Source organism: Hordeum vulgare, chromosome 1H, assembly GCF_904849725.1.
Source record: "Hordeum vulgare subsp. vulgare chromosome 1H, MorexV3_pseudomolecules_assembly, whole genome shotgun sequence".
In the NCBI taxonomy this organism is placed as follows: domain Eukaryota; kingdom Viridiplantae; phylum Streptophyta; class Magnoliopsida; order Poales; family Poaceae; genus Hordeum; species Hordeum vulgare.
Genome location: NC_058518.1, coordinates 176,599,313 through 176,611,648, shown reverse-complemented (window position 1 = coordinate 176,611,648; position 12,336 = coordinate 176,599,313).

Genomic DNA, 12,336 nt, shown 5'->3' with positions numbered 1-12,336 from the left:
AGCCCATAGTGCATTGCGAAGTTTGCTAGACCAATTCTTTCGAGATCTATTGACGGTCTTTTGTAAGATCAATTTGATCTCCCTATTACTCAACTCCACTTGACCACTAGACTGGGGATTATAAGGAGATGCAACTCTATGGTTGACCTCATACTTAGCGAGCATCTTGCGGAAAACACCAAGAATGAAGTGTGAACCGCCATCAGTCATCAGATATCTAGGGACTCCAAATCTTGGGAAAATGACTTCTTTAAGCATCTTAATAGAGGTGTGGTGATCAACATTTCTAGTGGGGATAGCTTCTACCCACTTAGTGACGTAATCCACATCAACTAAAACGTGAGTATACCCATTGGAACTCGGGAAAGGTCCCATATAATAAAAACCCCAGACATCAAATGGTTTGATGATAAGTGAATAGTTCATAGGCATTTCCTGACGCTTACTGATGTTCCCTATTCTTTGGCATTCGTCACAAGACAAGACAAACTTGCAGGCATCCTTGAAGAGAGTGGGCCAATAGAAACCTGATTGCAATACCTTATGAGTAGTTCTATCTCCATCATGGTGTCCTCCGTAGGCCTAAGAATGACACTTCTGCAGGATCTGTCCCTGTTCATGTTCAGGCACACAACGTCTAATAACACCATCTACACCTTCTTTATAAAGGTGAGGATCATCCCAAAAGTAGTGTCTCAAATCAAAGAAGAATTTCTTCTTTTGCTGGTAGGTGAAACTGGGTGCTATGTATTTCGCTACTATATAGTTTGCGTAATTAGCATACCACGGTGCACTATGTGAAGTGTGGGTGACATTCAATTGCTCATCAGGAAAGCTGTCATCAATAGGTTGTGGGTCATCAAGGACATTCTCTAGCCTAGACAAGTTATCTGCTACAGGGTTATCAGCACCCTTTCGGTCAACAACGTGCAAATCAAATTCCTGTAGCAGGAGAACCCATCTGATTAGCCTAGGCTTAGTGTCCTTCTTCTCCATAAGGTACTTAATAGCAGCATGATCAAAGTGAATAGTGACTTTGGAGTCAACTATATAAGATCTGAACTTTTCATATGCAAACACGACTGCTAAAAACTCCTTCTCCGTAGTGGTATAGTTTCTTTGGGCACTGTCTAGAGTTTTACTAGCATAATGAATGACATTCAACTTCTTGTCAACTCTTTGTCCTAGAACAGCACCAACATCATAATCACTAGCATCGCACATGATTTCAAAGGGCAAGTTCCAATCAGGAGGTTGAACAATATGTTTGGTTATCGAGGCCTTCTTAAGTATTTCGAAAGCTTCCTCGCAATCCTCATAAAAAACAAAAGGAACATCCTTCTACAAGAGGTTGGTAAGAGGCCTAGAAATCTTAGAGAAGTCTTTAATGAACTTTCTATAGAAACCAGCATGACCTAGAAAACTTCGTATACCTCTGATATCTGTGGGGGAAAGGCATTTTGTCAATTGCATCAACCTTAGCCTTATCAACTTCAGTGCCTTTCTCAAAGATTTTGTGTCCTAAAACGATGCCTTCATTAACCATGAAGTGGCACTTCTCCCAGTTCAAGACGAGGTTGGTATCTTTGCATCTCTGTAAGACTCGATCAAGGTTGCTGAGGAAATCGTCAAAGGAAGAACCGTAAACCGAGAAATCATCCGTGAAAACCTCAACAATCTTTTCATAAAAGTCATAGAATATTGCCATCATACATCTTTGAAAGGTGGCAGGTGCATTGCATAAGCCAAAAGGCATACGTCTATAAACAAAGGTACCGAAGGGGCAGGTGAAAGTGGTTTTCTCCTGATCAGATTGTGCGACAGGTATTTGCGAGAAACCTGAATAACCGTCTAGAAAGCAGAAGTGTGTGTGTTTGGATAGCCTTTCTAGCATTTGGTCGATAAACGGCAAAGGATAATGGTCTTTCCTGGTTGCCTTGTTCAGTTTCCGGAAGTCTATCACCATCCTATAGCCAGTAATAATCCTCTATGGGATTAGTTCATTCTTATCATTAGGAACGACGGTGATACCTCCCTTCTTAGGTACGCAATGTACTGGGCTTACCGAATCACTATGAGCAACAGGATAAATGATTCCTGCCTCGAGAAGATTTAATAGTTCTTTTCTCACGACCTCTTTCATCCTCGGATTTAATCTCTGTTGATGATCAACAACTGGCTTAGAATCAGGATCGGTTTTAATCTTGTGCTGACATAGAGTGGGACTAATACCCTTAAGATCATCAAGAGTATATCCAATAGCAGCACGGTGCTTTCTCAAAGTTTTTAATAACTTCTTCTCTTCGTGATTCGAGAGGTGAGCACTAATAATAACATGATATATCTCCTTCTCGTCAAGATAGGCATACTTAAGTGTATCTGGTAACTGTTTTAGCTCGAACACAGGATCACCCTTTGGCGGGGGAGGATCCCCAAGCAGTTCAACAGTCAGATTATTCTTGAGAATAGGATATTGTTCTAAACAATTTTATCTATCTCATCTCTTTCATCCATATGCATATCATTTTCATGCTCAAGCAAATATTGCTCTAAAGGATCCGTGGGAGGTACAGTAATAGAGGCAAGAGCAATGATTTCATCCCTACCAGACGACTCTTTTTCATGGGGTTGTCTTCCAAACTTGGAGAAGTTAAATTCATGAGACACACCCTCGAAACTAACAGTGACAGTCTGTTTAATGCAATCAATATGAGCATTGACAGTGTTGAGGAAGGGTTTACCAAATATGATGGGACAAAAGCTATCTTGTATAGTAGCAAGGACGAGAAAATCATTAGGATACTTCGTCTTACCACACATGACTTCTACGTCTCTCACAATTCCCAGAGGGCAGATAGTGTCTCTATTAGCTAGCGTAATAGTGCCATCAATGGGTTCTAACTCAGCAGGCGCAATCTCATCTTTGATTTCATCATATAGGGACTGGGGTATTGCACTAACACTAGCACCCATATCACATAAACCATGATAACAGTGATCTCCTATCTTGACAGAAACAACGGGCATGCCAACTACAGGTCTGTATTTGTCTTTCGCGTGAGGTTTAGCAATTCTAGCGGAGTCCTCACAGAATTTGATAACATGCCCGTCTATGTCTTCGGCTAAGAGATCTTTGATAATAGCAACACTAGGTTCAACTCTAATTTCCTCAGGGGGTGCAAGTGGTCTAATGTAACCCCTACGTATCACAGTTGGAGCTTTAGAATAATCCTTTTTCCTAGCAGGGTAAGGTGGTTTCTCAGAGTAGGCACAAGGAACAATAGGATTAGTAAAGCCAATGACTTTCTCTTCAACTAGATTGGGTTTAACTATGTTGACTTCTACAGGAGGATGATACTTAAACCACTTCTCTTTGGGAAGATTAACATGAGCAGCAAAAGATTCACATAGAGAAGCTATTATCTCAGAGTCAAGTCCATACTTCGCGCTAAAATCTCCAGAGGTGCTTGTTTCAATAAAAGATTTAACGCAATCAAACTGGAAATTCATACCTGACTCCTTACCTTCTTCAAGCTCCCAATTTTCAGAGTTACGTTTGATTCTTTCCAATAAATTCCACTTGTGGTCAATATCCTTCTTAATAAAAGAACCGGTACAAGAAGTGTCAAGCATGGTACGGTCTTCATGAGAAAGCCGAGCATAAAAGTTTTGAGTGATAATTTCTCTCGAGAGCTCATGATTGGGGCATGAATATACCATTGATTTAAGCCTCCCCCAAGCTGGAGCTATGCTTTCCCTCTCACGAGGCCAAAAGTTATAAATATAATTCCGCCTATTTACCCCCTCTAGTCGAAATAACGCACTCTCACGGGTACATGAAGCTCAAAATGCAAGGGCCAAACGGCGTGATCACGGTGACGAGTGACCCCAATAGAGCCCTCTGATGACCCACAAGTATAGGGGATCAATCGTAGTCCTTACGATAAGTAAGAGTGTCGAACCCAATGAGGAGAAGAAGGCTCTGATAAACGGTTTTCAGCAAGGAAATAACTGCAACCACTGAAAGTAGCGGTAACAAGTGATGGTGTAGTGAGGTGAAACGTAGCAGGTGAAAAGTAACAAGTAACAAGTAGTAGCAACGGTGCAGCAAAGTGGCCCAATCCCTCTTGTAGCAAGGGAGAAGCCTGAACAAAGTCTTATAAGAGGAAAAACGCTCCCGAGGACACATGGGAATTTCTGTCATGCTAGTTTGATCATGTTCATATGATTCACGTTTGTTACTTTGATAGTTTGATTTGTGGGTCGACCGGCGCTTGGGTACTGCCCTTACTTGGACAAGCATCCCACTTATGATTAACCCCTCTCACAAGCATCCACAACTACGAAAGAAGAATTAAGACAATGTCTCACCATAGCATTAAACTAGTGGATCCAAATCAGCCCCTTACGAAGCAACGCATAAACTGGGGTTTAAGCTTCTGTCACTCTAGCAACCCATCATTTACTTACTACTCCCCAATGCCTTCCTCTAGGCCCAAAGATGGTGAAGTGTTATGTAGTCGATGTTCACATAACACCACTAGAGGAAAAGACAACATACAACATATCAAAATACCAAACGAATACCAAATTCACATGACTATTATCAGCATGACTTATCCCATGTCCTCAGGAACAAAAGTAACTACTCACAAAGCATAATCATAATCATGATCAGAGGTGTAATGAGTAGCATCAAGGATCTGAACATAAACTCTTCCACCAAGTAATCCAACTAGCATCAACTACAAAGAGTAATCAACACTACTAGCAACCTTACAAGTACCAATCAGAGTCGCGAGACGGAGATTGGTTACAAGAGATGAACTAGGGTTTGGAGAGGAGATGGTGCTGATGAAGATGTTGATGGAGATGACTCCCCTCCGACAAGAGGAGTGTTGGTGATGACGATGGCGATGATTTCCCCCTCCGAGAGGGAAGTTTCCCCGGCAGGATCGTCCTGCCGGAGCTCTAGATTGGTTCTGCTCAAGTTCCGCCTCGTGGTGGCGGAGAATCCACGAAAAAGCTCCACCTAATTTTTTCTCGGACGAAACCCTTCATATAGCAAAAGAGGGGGGGGGCAATGGGCCACCAGGGTGCCCACAAGCCCTGTTGTCGCGGCCAGGGGGTAGGCCGCGGCAACCAGGCTTGTGGGCCCCTGGCAGCTCCCCTCTCACACTTCTTTCGCCCAGTATTTTTTATATATTCCCAAAAAATTCCACATTGATTTTCAGGGCATTTGGAGTTGCGCAGAATAGAGAACTCAGACTTGCTCCTTTTCCAGTCCAGAATTCCAGCTGCCGGTATTCTCCTTCTTCAAATAAACCTTGCAAAATAAGAGAGAAAAGGCATAAGTATGGTACCACAAAGTATAATAACAGTCCATAAAGCGATAAATATCAACATGAAATCATGAAGCAAAATGGACGTATCACCCTCTAAGGTGAAAAAAAAATGCTATCCCTATCCCTAGAGGTACTAGCGGAGACCCTCGCCGCAGAGGAACTCACGACGCTCCATTCCATAGTGGACAAAGATGATGTTATCCTTAGCAAGCGGCCCTAGTCCACATCCTTCAAACCTGCACACGAGATCATTGAGTTCTAGGTACACCCAACGGATCCTAATAAGACTGCGTCCATCGGATCCCAACTGTAGCCCGCAATTGTTGACTCATTACGCACCTTATTGCGCGAAAATTGGGACATATTTTCCTGGCACCGCTCAGACATGTCTGGAGTCCCTCGTGGGCTGGCGGAACACATCGTGAACATAATTGCAGGCTTCAAGCCTATCAAACAGGCCATGCGTCGAATTTCTGAACCAAAGCATCAAGTTATGGGTGAAGAATTGGCCAAGTGACTGGATGTCGGGTTCATCAGAGACATTAAACATCCCGACTGGTTGGTGAGCCTAGTCATGGTAGCAAAGAAGGACAAATCTTGGCGGCTATGTGTCGATTTCAAGGACCTAAACAAGGCATGCCCTAAGGATCCTTTTCCGTTACCTCGAATAGACGAAATTACTGGTGCAACAGTCGGACACGACTCCGTGTGTTTCCTTAACGCTTACTCTAGATACCATCAAATCAAAATGAAGGAATCCGATCAGGCCGGAACCTCCTTTACAACACCCTACGAGTCATTCTGCTTCAACACAATGTCGTTCGGGTTAAAAAATGCGAGCGCCACCTACCAGCGCATGATCTAGACATGCTTGGGGAAACAAGTCGTCAAAACAATGGAGGCATACATGGACGATGTGGTCGTTAAGACCAGACACGTCGGCCAACTGGTAGACGACCTCAAGGAAACCTTGAGAAACCTACACACATACGATATATGGCTCAATCTGGGTAAGTGTGTCTTCGAAGTCCTAGCCGGCAAAATCCTCAGGTTCATCGTGTCCGAAAGAGGAATTGAGGCCAATCCGGCCAAAATACGAGCATTGTCACAACTCGTTGTCCCAACAAAGCTAGAACACGTCCAAAAGTTGGCGGACTGCATGGCGGCCTTAAGCCGGTTTATCTCCCGCCTCGGCGAGAAGGCCCTCCCACTTTATAGGTTGCTGAAGAAAATTAAGAACTTCAAATGGACTGATGAGGCCACAATGCCCCTGTAGGAAATTAAAATGATACTGGCGAGCAACGCCATCCTAGCAGCATCCTACATAGTGGAGCCGATGTTGCTATACATCTCAACCCCCAATCAAGTGGTCAGCGTGGTCCTCGTCGTGGAACGAGAAGCGGAGGGACAACAACTACGGATATAAAGGCCGGTCTATTCCGTATATGAGGTGCTCACCCCTGCAAAACCAGGTACCCGCACTACCAAAAGATCGCTTACACAATGTTCATGGCATCGCGCAAACTCAGACATTATTTCTCGGAATGTGTGGTCACTGTGACTTCGGAAGTACCACTGAGCGACATCTTTAACAACAAGGACGCCACTAGCCGAATTGCCAAATGGGACATCAAGCTCCTGCCGTTTGAGATTACCTACAAGCCATGACGAGCTATCAAATCTCAAGTACTGTCCAACTTCGTTGCTGAATGGACTGAGGCCAAACTCCCTAGAGAGTATAACACTTATGCTCATTGGACCATGTACTTTGACGGGTCCAAAATTATCACCGGTCTTGGGGCTAGAGTGATCCTCACATCCCCTACCGGGATAATGTTCGGTACGTGCTATAGGTCATGTATGCCGACTCGAATAACGCAACAGAGTACGAGGCACTACTACACGATCTTCGGATGGCGATCTCAATGGGCATACAAAATCTCGAGGTACAAGGAGACTCTAACCTTGCCATCTCACAAATCAACTATGAATTTGATGCAAAAAATCCGAAGATGGCAGCATATAGAAACACCATCCTCAAGATATCAGCATGATTCGAGGGTTTGGAGTTCCACCACGTCTCAAGAGACAACAACCAAGCCGCAGACGTTCTCGCCCACTTAGGTGCAAAGCACGACCCCATCCCCAGAAACACATTCCTAGAACGGTTTTTCAAGCCATCCATAGTATGGTAGGATGAAGTGGGTAGCATAGGAGCCGATGGTGTTGAGCAGATTATACCACCTACCGCCAAGCGGGATGATCAAATCATCGGTAGAACTTCAATTGAAGAAACGACCTCGGCCCACGAGGTCATGAAAGTAATTGCGCCATGGACTAAACCCTTCCTTGCTTATCTCCTATGCAAGGAACTCCGTGATGACCTCACCAAGGCGCGACGCATCATCCGCCGATCAAAGGCCTACAAGGTGCATGAGGGCGAGCTATATAAAAAGATCACCATGGGAGTCCTCCAATGGTGCATCTCCGAGGAAGAGGGAAGACAACTTATGACCGAAGTATACGCCGGTATGGGCGGTCACCACGTAGCAGCACGTCCCCTGGTCAGCAAGGCTTTCTGAGCTGGTTTCTTTTGGCCGACATCCCAAGAGGACGCCCATGCGCTCGTTCAGTGTTGTGTGGGGTGTCAAATCTTTGCGAATGAAAGCCACATGCCCCCAGCAGCTCTTCGGACAATCCCGATCACCTGTCCCTTTGCGGTGTGGTGTCTAGATATGGTCGACCCACTTAAAAGGGGACCAAGAAAAAGAAATACCTCCTGGTCATGATCGACAAGTTTACCAAATGCATTGAAGCAAAGCCTTTTAGCTCCGGCAAAGCCGGGACAATAATCGACTTCATTCCGGTGATGTACACCATTACGGTGTCCCACATAGGATAATAACGGATAACGGATCCAATTTCACCGCCCAGAAGGTAAAAGATTGGTGCACAAATTGGTGCATCAAGCTAGACGATGCCTCCGTATACCACCCGCAGACCAATGGACAAGTCGAAAGAGCCAATGGGCTCATTATGAGAGGTATTAATCCTCGGCTGGTTCGCTCCCTTAAAGAGTTTGATTGCCAATGGGTGGACGAGCTCGACTCCTTACTATGAGGCTTGCGTACCACCCCGAATCATTCCACAGGCTACACACCATTTTAATTAGTGTACGGGACTGAAGAGCCCCCGCCCCCCCATGACATTATCCATGACACACCTCAGGTGCGTATGTACAAGGAAAAATAGGCTGAGTTAGACTGGCAAAACGACTTAGACGCATTGGAAGGCGAGCGTGATGTAGCTCGAGCCCGATCTGCTTTGTATCAACAACAAGCTTGGTCCTATCAGAGCAAGGAAGTTCGGGCAACAACATACAACATGGGCAAACTCGTCCTACGCCTCCCACAGAAGTAGAAGTATAAACTTCACCCAAAGTGGGAGGCCCCTTTTATAATTGATGAAGTCTTAACAGGAGGAGCTTATCACGTGTGCAACTTAGAGGACAACCGCCTCGAGCCGAACCCGTGGAATGTAGCTTGTCTTTGGCGTTTCTATGGTAGACCGACGTCGTTACCTTCTTTCCATCATTGTCCTTTTTACTTTTTCCAAAAGTTTTTTACTTTTTGTAGGGCTTATTAGACGGTCCCAAGGTGTGTTCGGCTTAACCGAACTACTTCCAGCATTTATCACAACATCCGTGCTAAATGGAATGATCAAATAGCACGCAAGGGCTTCATCAAGAAGCCGTTCAATGTATTTGTCACACCTACTTGTTTATATATATACACCTCGACTCAACATCAATTCCCGCCATTATATGCATCAATTGGACTTAAGATTCTCGGAATGCTGGGTTGCCTAGCTCCTGTGCTTACCCTCTACATTCCCGATATGTTCGGCTAGGGGGTAAAGGGAACACCATTGCGATTGTAACGACCGGTTTGCCCGGAAACGTACCTGAGACGGGTAAAGCCAAAATCTAGCATTTCTTAAGAGACAACTTGGTCGGCTACGAACGAGGTCCATCTAATCGACACTTTTTGCTGTATATAACAGTTGTCCGTACTACACGGAGAAATGGCTACACTAACTACAACTTATGTAGCAACACGGAAAAAGGAACCCATCGAGGAACTATTTTTCCGGAAGTTGTTTCTTACATCGCATCGTAATATAACATAATCCCCCCTGTGTATTGTTTGTCTGTTAGCACCACATCACCGGATTGCCTGGTTATCAGAAATTAATTCATATTATTATAGGATACAAAGTACAAAACACTACCCAGTTGTTAATAGGGAGGTAGAAATCGATGGCCAGTTAAAGATAGAGTTTTTAAAACACAAAGGGAAGTGCCTTAACGCACAAATATAACATTACATATGATCACACGCTTGGCGGTTGGTCGAGATGATCTATTATAGCATGTAAAGTGAGTCCTCTTGCAACAAGCGTGCGACGAGCATCACTTTATCAGACACTAGATGAAGAGGAATTTCTTTCCCATATAGCCCTGCCAGCGCAACCCGAGCCATGTGCTCCGGATCTTGACGGGCAAAGCGAGTCTTCACCATAGTCCACCCCTCTCGAGCTCCTTCTCGCCGGGCCTAAGTCTTCCACAATTCAAAGCGGCATCGGGCTCCTCTAAATAGCTAAGCAAGCTCGGCCATCCCTTGTGGGGACATTTGGTTTAGCCATAGAGCTCAAACCATACTCCGCATAGCCTTTCAAGCCTGCTCGTGCACAACAGATAGTTCCTTCAGTAGGTCCTCCCGAAAAGACCGGCTTCTTCTTCACGATGCCCAGTTAAGAGACCTAATCAAAAAGAGGCGCACATTTTCACGATCAACGCAGAGAAATAGTGTTCCTTTACAGGTCGGAATTTTACTTACAGAATATGTCGCCTTTCAATTTCTGATTCTCTTCGTGGTTCTGCGCCAATTGAGCTTTTAAACTCTCAATTTCCTCAGCTTATTTTTTATTCTCTTCTTTGAGATGGTTATTTCCCTTGCGACATCGCCTTAATACGCAATGACTAGCTTCAAGCTGAGATTCGGCGTACCTCTGAGAATCTCGAGATGCATGTAAATATTTTTTGCATTTGGCCTATTGATTCGCATGCTATAACAAAATTCTTGGTTATTAAGGAAATCCAATTGAAATTGAGCATATCACAAATAATTTCCCTTACAATGTGCTTCTCTCGTGATTTTTTCACATCCTCTAGTTAGACCCTACTAGCTTGTAGATCGGCTTGGCTGAGCTGAAAATCCTTGGATAATTTTTCATTTTCCTGCTTTAAAGCCTGAACGTTGGCAGAATGTCATGTCGACCCTTAATTGAACCATCCCACCTAAATTAAGGCTCGAGGGCTACTGGGTCCGAACTTTTGTTCGGTTATAAAGACACCGATGACTCACCTACAGATTGACAGACATCTGCCTTTCCACTTCTTCTAGACTAGCTCGTGCAGCTCCAAGGTATGCATCAGCTGAGTTGAGAGCGTTAAAATATCGCTCGGAAAATACAAGGTGACATAGTGACTCCTTCCGCTGCCGATGATTCATCATGCTTACGATTTCGGAGTTAGTCGCCGACAATCCTTCAGAACCTTCACAAAGCGTACCCGTGTTCGAGACTCCTGCGTCAGCCGAAGACCTTGGGTTTTGTCGACTACCCAACACCTTGACGTCGTCCTCTGACGGGGAGAGTTGAATGCATCTCTTGAATTTGTCGGCTAGGCATTTAAGAAAACAGTCACTACAGGTAGGGGATAAGGATTGATCTCTGTACCTCTTGGCTGAAGGGATAGCTGACGTATTTTCTGACACTGCTTGTTGTTCGGGGATTCTGTTCTTGTTTGGCGGGACCCCGACTCGTACAACCCAAGAAGCAGTTCGGCGCGTGGTCCGATGACCCATGGGCACGTCCCCTAGCCGGGTAGTTGTTTTCCTCTTGCTCTCAGAAGATGGAAGAGACCTTGGGTTGTCAGCTAGAAGGGCCACCTTCTGCTCATCAATGCTCTCTTGATAGAACACCCCGTCCTCAAAGATAATCAAGATCTCCATGTCGTCGTGAAATTGGGAGTCATCGTCACGGGCAAAGTCCTCACGCCGGGGTGCGGGATAGTTTACCGTGTCGATCCAGCGCCTCCAAGTCTGCAGAGGGTGAGTAGGGGTTATTGGTCATCAATAACGAACATAAATATCCAGGTTATGAATATAATCACACTTACCCATCCGATAGGGTTATATGACAAAAAGTCGTCCTTGAGGGTGAGGCACGCAAAATCTTCTTTCCCCCCCTTGAAAAGATCAACTAGAATGGCCGACAAGGCCTCCTAATTGTCCGGTCCCATCCATCTGGACCGGGTAGGGCCGCTCGTCCCGCTGTAGCGCCACAAAGGGTGTGTATGCTATTGAAGCAGTTGGATGCACCGGACAATCACCGCGTCCATCACGTTGATACGTCTCTATCGTATCTATAATTTTTCATTATTTCATGCCAATATTCTACAACTTTCATATACTTTTGGCAAATTTTTACATTATTTTTGGGAATAACATATTGATCCAGTTCCCAGATCCGGTTCCTGTTTGTTGCATGTTTTTTGTTTCGCAAAAAATCCATATCAAACAAAGTCCAAACGGGATAAAAACTTACGGAGATATTTTTTGGAATATATGTGAATTTTGGGAAGTGGAATGAACATAAGGCGGTGCCCGAGGGCCCCACAATCCAAAGGGGCGCGACCTCGGGGGTAGGGCGCGCCAGGCTCTCTTGTGGCCACACCGTAAGGCGGTTGGTGCCCTTTTTTCGCTGCAAGAAAGCTAATATCTGGATAAAAATCATGTTAACATTTCATCCCAATCAGAGTTACGGATCTCCGGGAATATAACAAACGGTGAAACGCCAGAATCTAGGAGGCGGAAAAACGCAGAAACAGAAGAAAACAAAGAGAGAGATCCAATCTCGGAGGGTCTCT